Source organism: Triticum aestivum, unplaced genomic scaffold, assembly GCF_018294505.1.
Source record: "Triticum aestivum cultivar Chinese Spring unplaced genomic scaffold, IWGSC CS RefSeq v2.1 scaffold117864, whole genome shotgun sequence".
In the NCBI taxonomy this organism is placed as follows: Eukaryota; Viridiplantae; Streptophyta; class Magnoliopsida; order Poales; family Poaceae; genus Triticum; species Triticum aestivum.
This window is the reverse complement of record NW_025226536.1, coordinates 1-10,135: the sequence shown is the minus strand read 5'-3', so window position 1 is coordinate 10,135 and position 10,135 is coordinate 1. Positions and strand designations below refer to the sequence as shown.

At 39.3% G+C, this 10,135-nt stretch overlaps 1 long non-coding RNA gene across 1 annotated transcript; it reads left to right on the top strand.

Annotated features, from left to right (window-relative positions):
- Positions 1–268: 268 nt before the first annotated feature.
- Positions 269–4,196, top strand: LOC123172615 (uncharacterized). Its single transcript, XR_006485656.1, has 2 exons — positions 269–2,033; positions 3,836–4,196. It is a non-coding gene; the product is annotated as an uncharacterized lncRNA (long non-coding RNA).
- The last annotated feature ends 5,939 nt before the right edge of the window (positions 4,197–10,135 follow it).

Below are 10,135 nucleotides of genomic sequence, written 5' to 3'. Positions count from 1 at the left end.
AGAAGGTGAATCAAGTGCAGAGCTAGATGGAAGTTCCTTACCTCCCCTCGTAGTTGAGGGAAAAATCTTGGTTCTTTCATCTTTCAAGTTCCTCATAGTGATCAATCTTTATATTTACTAATTGGAAGCACTAATCAAGGCTCCACGTTAATACTCAATAACTAAGCAAATTACCCCTTCGATCTCGCAAGTAACTATTTACAGCCATCAGATGAAATACAATAAAAGTCCCCGTCTGTTGCCCCACCTGGAGGTGCCTTCAGCCAATTCTTCCATGACTGCCCAAGAGGACATCTCCCTAAAAAAAGACATCTCCCTCTGCCCTAGCAGATTCCACCCCTCCACCAATCTTGCCCCAGCGAGGCATCGATGTGCCGTGGAGGGATCCCTAGCGCCGCTCCTCCTCCTCTCCAGTTTCCACACCGGGATTCCTTCTAATAAAGATCCAAGCAGTATCTTCTTGATTCCCTTCCTCTCCAACCATTGAATCGCCTCTGCCCCAAAGGTACGTTATGATATCCAAGTGATTGGAAATCTGAAATCAATCCTTCCTCTCTGGCTCACCCTAATATCTTTCTTTGTAACCTTTGAATCTCCTTAGCTTCCATGTCCTAAGTACGCTGCAATCATGCATCTATTTTTGATCTTACATGAATATATCCCGTGATGAATATTGTTTGATGGGAGAGCCATACCGATGGTAGTTTGAATTAATTTAGTTGGCCACCACCATGGACGATACTAGGCATTCCACATGCCCTCGAGGCAAGATGCCCACCAGAATGAACCCCATGCTACAGTTATATTGATTGAGGTGGACAAGCCTGAAAAGTTTAGGGAAGCTTCAAGGTACAGGTAGATGTATGTTGCCTATGTACAATCCTATAGTTTATTTTATTTGCAAATTGTGCATAGTGATAAATTTCTACAAGAAGATGCAAAATAATTGATCGCATATAGCCTACATGCGAACATACATGTCCTAGATCTGTTTATAATAATTTCGTATTACTGAGATTTTATCATGCTATTAAGTAGTGCCCTAGCAGGAAACATACTGTTGCTGCAAATTTTCTTTTGGCATGCAAGGGCTGAAGTCTGTTGAATTCAGGTACTGTTGCTGCCATTTTTCTTCATCTAATTTTCTATACTATTTTTCAAAATGATACAATGGAATTTCATTATGTGGTTGCAACCATGATAGTAAACTATCATAAAAGTTGGGATAGAAATGACATCACTGCTCACATAACTCAGACTAAATTCGCTTCTCATGTTATTTGATAGTGTGATTTTTATCATAGTGAACACCACCACCACTGCTTGGCCACTTCACCACCTACCTCTAGCCGTTCAGTAACCTACAGGTCATGCTTTGCAAATTATCAGCCTTCGTCGGTTGGTTATTTGTTGTTTATTTTGCTCACCATTATTTCCATGTTATTAATTGGAGAAAGTATGATGTATCGCTTATCCATACTGTTGGTGTAGCCCAGACAACGGTCTGTGATGCAGGATCCTTGGTTTTCGAATGATTGATCTCCATGTAATTCAAATTTATGGTGGCATAATACGCATTGATATTAACACATTTCCTCAACTAAGTTTATGATTGTCTTCAGTCCCTACAATAATTTATAGTGCAGGCCGCAGATATGGTTAGTGCAATTCCAACTCCATAGAGAACTTACTGTAAATGACCGATTCCGTGGCATACTCAATCCAGAGGTTTTGCTTTTTCTTCAGTCATCCATACCTCAAACCTGATAGTGCTTACTAATTTCGCAAATATCTGGTGCATGTACATCCCTTCATATGAAACCTATAAATTACTTTCTTTTAGGAAATACTCTAATGGCAGAGATTTATTCTTTGTTAATGGCATGACTAATTTGGATTACTCTTATATTTATTTTCTCTATCGTGAATTTTTCGCAGGTACGAGTAAATATTGGTTCTTTGACATTGATCCTTAAATTTAATAGTACTAATTCAAAAGATGGGTGCATAACGATATCATCGGATTAATCAAGGTATATTGGTCTATCAAATATACTACTGGTACATATCAAAATGGTCTATCAAAATGTTTCTTCAGTCTAATTCAGAGTGATAATCTCTGTGGTACGAGCCTACAAATCGAGCGAAAGTTAGTGTCATTTTACCAAATCGAGTTTTCTAACAAATGCCTTCTCTCACAAATGGAATTCAAGAAAACTAATAATTCTTTCCATGTGTCCAAGTAAGCAACATAAGTCTACATACATTGCATCAGGAAATTTCCTGAATATCTACTGATAAATATTATGACCGTATTTCATAGTAATTAGATGCTTTATGTGTTGTAATCTAGATGCTAAGTTAGTAGATGAGACATCTTGATGGTACCTCATCATCAATGAATGCTATTGTTCACCTAGGGGAAAACGTTCTTCATCAATGGCTATCACAATTGCTGGCAATTTCTTTAATATTTCCTTACAATTACTTAAATAAAACCATTTGACTTGAGTAATCGAGGAATGTCGTAAACAACTTGAAAAGTGTAGTACCAATTACAAACAGAATTTATGATATTGAATTGATGATAGACCATGCATCAACGGGATCTGGAAAGATATTTCTTACTGTAGTTATCATGACAATGACTTCTTCAGTATGTTTCTTCAGCTACCGTTTCTGTGAAAATCCAAGCAAGAGTTTTGCACCATTTATTTTATATGCAGAAAAGAAATAACAAACTTGATAAAATTACTGTACTGTGAAAGACTACTCTTATATTCTGCATTTCTCCAACACATGTCATAGGAAATATGCAGCTACTTATGCAAGTTTGCTTTATGAAGGTTATCACCTTCAACCATTTAACATGCTTTTTATATTGCACATTATGATGATTCCGTAACAGTGTCTGCAGTTAGTTTGTTGTCATCCTTTTCCAAGACAAAAGTTTGATATTACATTGTTTTTCTCCATATCCCGCATTGAACAACAGTACCACAAATACAATCATAAGGGTAGCGACTAAGGTGTGCTTTCCCTTGGTGATTGTCCGAGGGTAGATTTTTTATTTCAGAATTGGCAAGAAAGGTTCAACTGACAATAAAAGTCTATAATGGTGTTTTCGCATCTACTAGGAGACTGCTTTTCACTATTTTCAGTTGACTCCACATTGTTTCTGTCCTGAACCTAGAAGATATATGCTCCTTAATGCGCAGCCTGGGTCTTTTCATTGTATTTTCGCGAATATATAAAGATTACGTATCATTTCATTGATACGAGTGAAACAACAAAATTCGGCAATGCACAGAGCTGCCGACACGAACCTGCTTGGTGCGCAATCACAAGAGCAGAACAGAGAAGTGGGTTGCTCAGCCCACAACATCATTGGCAGGATCACATCCTAAATGTATTGTATTTTCTAGATCTATATTAGTACCTACAAAACCTACATATTATATTCAAGTTTAACCTACTAGAATTTTTTCAATTGGATTTTTGTTGCAATATTTTTAAATTTATCAAGCTTTTATTTTCATGAGCACGAACTTTGAACCTGTAGTATACCTCGACAGGTCAACCCAGAACCATTATATCTGTCTCTTCTATCTATAAGACGCCTGCTCATATCATTTATGTAGATCTAAAGCTTCAGCCTTTGTGCCAATATATTTTTTAACTACTGTAGTGTTGTCTCTCTTTCAGAAAAGCTATGAAACCATGTTGTAGTTCATGCATTGCTACCTTATTAGTTAGACCTGAAAAGGGACCTGAATGTATATCTTTTCCAAATTAGGCTAATCTTTCCTTATCGTCATTTGGTTCTATTTTTCAGATTACAAACTACTTTTTCATTTGGGTATGGACGTGGGTGGTATCATTTTCACAGGAGCAGCGACTGGACATGCATCAATAACTCACATGCTACTACAATGGACGACTCTACAACATTTTATTTTAGATGTACAACAATAGAAGGGAAATGTGCATGTAGACGATCATGTGTTTGACGATCATACTTCTAAGTCCTTACTATAACAACAAGAAGTTAATCAGCATGATGTACTTATGTTGTTGTGATCAAACATGTTGTCATGTTTTAAATGCCATCTAATGCAACTTGAGACCACATGCTCTGTTTTGCAAATTAAAGCTGAATTAACTATGATATGACATAATTTCATCTCTTCTTCTCATTTTTGAATTTGAACTATCCATGTTAGATCTCCATGTGAATGTGTGTACCATCGATTTTTCACTTAAACCTGTCAGTGTACGTGTACAATGCAAAAGAAAAAGAGGATCTCCTATGTTACGCAAGACCACGTGTGTGAAACTAAAAGACCACGTGTGCGAAACTGAAACAACTCTATTCTTGAAATTAACCTGATTCCAAATATAATACATCTTCAATGAAGGTTACAACAGTTGGTGTAGCTATGCAACAACAAATACCAAATAAGAACCTAAGAAAGCAATACAAAATTAAAGACTAACCAAACTTCTTACCAGTAATTCATGGGTTGCGACATAGTTCCAAACTATATATATTTAAAGTGTACAATATGAAGTTTCAAATTAAAAGATGTAATTCCTTTTTTTTCTACCCAAATGATAAGTACCACACATGTGGCACGAAGCACTCCGGCCCTGGCGTCTTTTTACAACTAAAATTGCCATCTGAAAAGAAAAAACAACCCCCAAAACAAATTAAACTTGTCATCCAAAAAGAAGTTGTCATGCTTCCTCGCATCACTAAACTTGCCGTAAAAAAATTCAGAGTTGGCATGTGTTCGTGCCACACATGTGGCACTTATTAGGGTCATTTTTCTAGAGGTAAGTGGCTAACCATGAAAAACCATATATTAAAAATTATATTTACCAGCGAGGATAAATTGCAATAGTTTTATAGTTCATATGTTACTCGAGTTTAAACTAGCCTGTGCGGATGCACGAGTTGATGACTAGTAGATATAAATCCCAAGTGACTCAAAGAATAGAGCTATGCCCCCCCGGCAACGGCGCCACAAAATTGTCTTGATAACCCACAAGTATAGGGGATCGCAACAGTTTTTGAGGGTAGAGTATTTAACCCAAATTTATTGATTCGACACAAGGGAAGCCAAAGAATATATTCTCTAGTATTAGTAGTTGAGTTGTCAATTCAACCACACCTGAAAGACTTAATATCTGCGACAAAGTATTCAGTAGCAAAGTAGTATGGAAGTAAAGGTAACAGTGGCAAAAGTAACAGTAGCAGTTTTTATAGCAATCGTAGCAATGGCAACGGAAAAGTAATTAAGCAAAGATCAATATGTGAAAAGCTCGTAGGCAGTGGACCGATGATGGATAATTATGTCAGGTGTGATTCCTCATGTAATAGTTATAACATAGGGTGACAAAGAACTAGCTCCAGTTCATCAATGTAATGTAGGCATGTATTCCGAATATAGTCATACGTGCTTATGGAAAGGAACTTGCATGACATCTTTTGTCCTACCCTCCCATGGCAGCGGGGTCCTATTGGAAACTAAGGGGTATTAAGGCCTCCTTTTAATAGAGTATCGGACCAAAGCATTAACACTTAGTGAATACATGAACTCCTCAAACTACGGTCATCACCGGGAGTGGTCCCGATTATTGTCACTTAGGGGTTGCCGAATCATAACACATAGTAGGTGACTATTGACTTGCAAGATAGGATCAAGAACTCACATATATTCATGAAAACATAATATGTTCAGATCTGAAATCATGGCACTCAGGCCCTAGTGACAAGCGTTAGGCATAACAAAGTCATAGCAACATCAATCTTAGAACATAATGGATACTAGGGATCAAACCCTAACAAAACTAACTTGATTACATGGTAAATCTCATCCAACCCATCACCGTCCAGCAAGCCTACGATGGGATTACTCACGCACGGCGGTGAGCATCATGAAATTGGTGATGGAGGATGGTTGAGATGACGATGGCGATGGATTCCCCTCTTCGGAGCCCCGAACGGACTCCAGATCAGCCCTCCCGGGGAAGATTAGGGCTTGGCGGCGGTTCCGTATCGTAAAACACGATGAATCCTTGTCTCTGATTTTTTCTCCCTGAACGTGAATATATGGAGTTGGGGTTGAGGTCGGTGGAGTCCCAGGGGGCCCACGAGGCAGGGGGTGCACCCCAGGGGGGCCTGCACCCTCGTGGACAGGTTGTGGGCCCCCTGATGTTAATTCTTTCACCAATATTTTTTATTAATTCCAAAACATGTCTTCGTGGATTTTGAGGTCATTTTGAGAACTTTTATTTCTGCACAAAAATAACACCATGGCAGTTCTGTTGAAAACATCGTCAATCCGGGTTAGTTCCATTCAAATCATGCAAGTTATAGTCCAAAACAAGGGCAAAAGTGTTTGGAAAAGTAGATACGTTGGAGACGTATCACACAACCACCGTCTATCCCACCTATAGTGTTATGTCCACGGCTCACGCTCATGTATTGCATGAAAGTTGAAAAAGTTTGAGAACATCAAAAGTATAAAACAATTGCTTGGCTTGTCATCGGGGTTTTGCATGATTTGAATATTTTGTGTGATGAATATGGAGCATAGCCACACTATATGATTTTGTAGGGATAAGCTTTCTTTGGCCCTGTTATTTTGAGAAGACATAATTGCTTTGTTAGTATGCTTGAAGTATTATTGTTTTTATGTCAATATTAAACTTTTGTTTTGAATCATACAGATATAAACATTCATGCCACAATAAAGAAAATTACATGGATAAATATGTTAGGTATCATTAAACATAAAAAATTCTCTTTTTATCATTTACCTACTCGAGGACGAGCAGGAATTAAGCTTGGGGATGCTTGATACATCTCCAACGTATCTATAATTTTTGATTGTTCCATGCTATTATATAATCTGTTGGATGTTTTATATGCATTAATATGCTATTTTATATTATTTTTGGGACTAACCTATTAACCTAGAGCCCAGTGCCAGTTTCTGTTTTTTCCCTTGTTTTAGAGTTTCGCAGAAAAGGAATACAAAACAGAGTCCAAACGGAATGAAACTTTCGCGATGATTTTTCTTGGGCCAGAAGACATCCAGAGGACTTGGAGTAAACGTCAGGGAATCCACGAGGCACCCACAAGGTCGGAGGTCGCGCCCCCACCATTGTGGGCCCCTCGTGACCACTGACCTATTTCTTCCAACTATATATTCTCAAATATTCCAAAAACCTACAAGAAGAGCCATGAAAACACTTTTCTACCGCCGCAACCTTTTATACCCGTAAGATCCCATCTAGGGGCCTTTCCTGGCGTCCTGTCGAAGGGGGATTCGATCATGGAGGGCTACTACATCAACACCATTGCCTCTCCGATGAAGCGTGAGTAGTTTACCTCAGACCTACGGGTCCATGGCTAGTATCTAGATGGCTTCTTCTCTCTCTTTGATTCTCAATACCATGTTCTCGTCGATGTTCTTGGAGATCTATTCGATGTAATACTCTTTTGCGGTGTGTTTGCCGAGATCCGATGAATTGTGGATTTATGATCAGCTTATCTATGCATATTATTTGAATCTTCTATGAACTCTTATATGCATGATTTGATATCTTTGCAAGTCTCTTCCAACTATTTATTTGGTTTGGCCAATTAGATTGGTTTTTCTTGCAATGGGAGAAGTACTTAGCTTTGGGTTCTATTTTGCGGTGCTCGATCCTAGTGACAGAAAGGGAACCGACACGTATTGTATTGTTGCCATCGAGGATAACAAGATGGGGTTTTATTCATATTGGTCCAGTTTATCCTGCTACATCATGTCATCTTACTTAATGTGTTACTCTGTTCTTATGAACTTAATACTCTAGATGCAAGCAGGAGTCGATCGATGTGTGGAGTAATAGTAGTAGATGCAGAATCATTTCGGTCTACTTGACACGGACATGATGCCTATATTCATGATCATTGTCTTAGATATCGTCATAAATATGCTCTTTTATATCAATTGCTCGGCAGTAATTTGTTCACCAACCATACTATTTTCTATCTTGAGAGAATCCTCTAGTGAAACCTATGGCCACTGGGTCTATTTTCCATCATATAAGTTTCCAATCTACAATTTTAGTTTCCATTTTACTTCCTTTGCAGTCTTTTACTTCCCGTTCCATAAACCAAAAATATCAAAAATAATACTTTATCGTTTATCCATATCTATCATATCTCACTTTGCAAATAACCGTGAAGGGATTGACAACCCCTTTATCACATTGGGTGCAAGTTGGTGTTTGTTTGTGCATGTATTCGGTGACTTGTGCGTTGTCTCCTACTGGATTGATACCTTGGTTCTCAAAACTGAGGGAAATACTTACTCTACTCTGCTGCATCACCCTTTCCTCTTCAAGGAAAAAACCAACGCAAGCTGAAGAAGTAGCAACACCCGCTGTGCCGCCAAGGCCAGATCGACCGTGCCTCCTCACCTCGTGGGGCTCCGCACCATCCCCATGGCACAGGAGAGAGGGTGGCCCCCGCCACCGCCATCGGTCCCTGGGCTATAGGCCGGTGGCATCCTTCAGCAACGACGAAGGGAGGGCGGGAAGGAAGGAGAGACCCTGGCGGCTAGGGTTTCATCCCCACCTGAGTCGCCCGAACGGGGGTGATGTGGGGGGCGGATGGTTGTTCTACTTCCTAAAATTGGGAGGGATTTTCACTTCCCGACCTCTAGACCAACTAGGTATGCATACAACCATTTTAGTATGAGTAGCAAGATAAACATGATCCTCAAAATTTTGTAAATGGGTATCAAGATATTGTTAAATATATGAGCAAATTACTACGAGATTTAATCTGAATAAACACAAAATAAATCATGACAACAATAACAAAGATTGAACTAATCATGCGGATTCGCATAGTAGATGAAAAAATTGAATCTAGGGCACATACTAGAAACATGAATTCTACCACGATCTTGAACAAGAAGGACATAATCACATGCGGTGCAACGGGAGCAGAACCATTTATGTTGATGTTGTCGCCCATTGATACATCCATTTTGCATCATGCTTTTATATCAATATTTATTGCATTATGGGCTGTTATTACACATTATATATCAATACTTATGGCTATTCTCTCTTATTTTACAAGGTTTACCATGAAGAGGGGGAATGCCGACAACTGGAATTCTGGCTGGAAAAGGAGCAAACATTGGAAACCTATTCTGCACTGCTCCACAAATCCTAAAACTCCACAGAACTGATTTTTGGAATTAATAAGAATTATTGAGCGGAGAAACTACCGGAGGGGGCCCACACCCAAGCCAGGAGGGTGGGGGCGCGCCCACCCCTACTGGGTGCGCCCCTGTATCCTGGGCCCCCTGGTGGCCCTCCGGTGTTCATCTTCTGCTATAAGAAGGATTTTACCCCTGGAAAAAATCAGAGGCAAGCTTATGGGACAAAACTCCGCCGCCACGAGGCGGAACCTTGGCGGAACCGACCTAGAGCTCCGGCAGAGCTGTTCTGCCAGGGAAACTTCCCTCCGGGATGGGGAAATCATCACCATCGTCATCACCAATGATCCTCTCATCGGGAGGGGGTCAATCTCCATCAACATCTTCACCATCACCATCTCCTCTCAAAACCCTAGTTCATCTCTTGTATCCAATCTTGTATCAAAACCACAAATTGGTACCTGTGGGTTGCTAGTAGTGTTGATTACTCCTTGTAGTTGATGCTAATTGGTTTACTTGGTGGAAGATCATATGTTCAGATCCTTAATGCATATTATTACTCCTCTGATTATGAACATTAATATGCTTTGTGAGTAGTTACGTTTGTTCCTGAGGACATGGGTGAAGTCTTGCTATTAGTAGTCATGTGAATTTAGTATTCGTTAATTATTTTGATGAGATGTATGTTGTCTTTCCTCTAGTGGTGTTATGTGAACATCGACTACATGACACTTCACCATTATTTGGGTGTAGAGGAAGGCATTGGGAAGTAATAAGTAGATGATGGGTTGCTAGAGTGACAGAAGCTTAAACCCTAGTTTATGCGTTGCTTCGTAAGGGGCTGATTTGGATCCATATGTTTAATGTTGTGGTTAGGTTTACCTTAATACTTCTTTTGTAGTTGC